The sequence below is a fragment of the Microtus ochrogaster genome, unplaced genomic scaffold, assembly GCF_000317375.1.
Source record: "Microtus ochrogaster isolate Prairie Vole_2 unplaced genomic scaffold, MicOch1.0 UNK3, whole genome shotgun sequence".
Taxonomy (NCBI): domain Eukaryota; kingdom Metazoa; phylum Chordata; class Mammalia; order Rodentia; family Cricetidae; genus Microtus; species Microtus ochrogaster.
The window spans coordinates 2,554,790-2,556,231 of NW_004949101.1; positions in this window are offsets into that span (position 1 = coordinate 2,554,790).

Sequence of the window (1,442 nt, forward strand, 5' to 3'; positions counted from 1 at the left end):
TGAATATTACTGATCTACTATTTCCTTAGCAAACTTAGAAGAAGACAGGACTTCCCAATATCACCTCGTTAAAATCAAAAGATTTCTCGACCCACCAGAATCACAGAGCAAGTAGGGTTTCTCTGTCACCTTAAGCCATAGCCTCTCTGCACTCTGCATGGCTCAAAAATGGCAGGTGCCAGAGACAGTTGATCTCTGAGATGCAGAAATACAGGACTTCCAGCAGAGGCTGGTCTGGTCTTTCATTCTGAGAGCTCCTAGATTGTTCTGCATTCTGAGTCCACTGGGTGGACATGCTCTTGTCTGTCCAGAGGGAGTCTCCTCCAGTTACAGGGTCAGCTCTCACTTGTGAGCTTCTCCCATGTTGCTGCTGTTCTGACTGTCAACAGACACCTCAAGAGTGACAAGTGCACCAGGCTTTTCTGTGAGTGCTCTCACCGAATGCTGGTCCATCAAGAAGAGACAGTCACTTCTCAAATAGAAGATGAGACGAAACTCAGAGATGCATTTGCCTTCTCTCTCTCTCTCTCTCTCTCTCTCTCTCTCTCTCTCTCTCTCACACACACACACACACACACACACACACACAGTTTTCAGACTACTATTTTTTAGTTGTTTTATCAGAACACAGATTTAAAGTCTGACATCTATAAGCCACTGTATCATGCTATCTTGCTAATAAGATAGAATCAGAGTTAGCATGTTGTTAATTCTGCAGGTTTCACCCTGTGCATTTCTCTCTGCAGTTCTCTTATATTTTTCATTGTGAGTCTCGCCTTGAATGGCTGAGCCATACCTCCAGGCCCTCTCTACAGTTCTCTATGGTTCTTTCACCACATGGATTTCTCTCCACAGTTCTGATTACTCACTGTTCTGAAAATCCCACAGTTCATAGCTTTGACCACCAAACATGACAGCTTCCTATACCTGTGATGTCAAAAAGTTTATCTTAACCTGGCCCCACAACAAGCTAATGGGTGACACTCGCCAGAAAATTGTTTGAAGACAGCAAGTTTGTTCAAGCTAACCTTGCTACATGTTGGCAGGTTTGTAGCAAATTCTAGATGTCACATGGGAACAACAATTAGGACAAAGAGGTTGCCTCCTGTGTGAAGAACACCAGGTCCTTCTGGGGTCTGTGCTGTCTTTTATCTCCAAGACTTTGGAATGCTCCCTGAGGTGCCCCATGGTGCTTATACCCCCCCCCTCCACCCATGGTATCTATCACTGAGATTATCTCAGGTTGACAGGTAAAGACAGAGCCTAGACAGATCCAAGTGACGCAGACTACAGCTACAGAGCCTGACCAACCCTCACTAGGGACCCCTTTTGTCCTTTGTCTGGCTAGTGGTGCCAGAATTCCTCCAGAATTATCCATTTAGTTGGATTAAGAGGCACTTCTGCTTTTGTCTGGTTTGACTCTGGAAAGCTATAGAATGAAG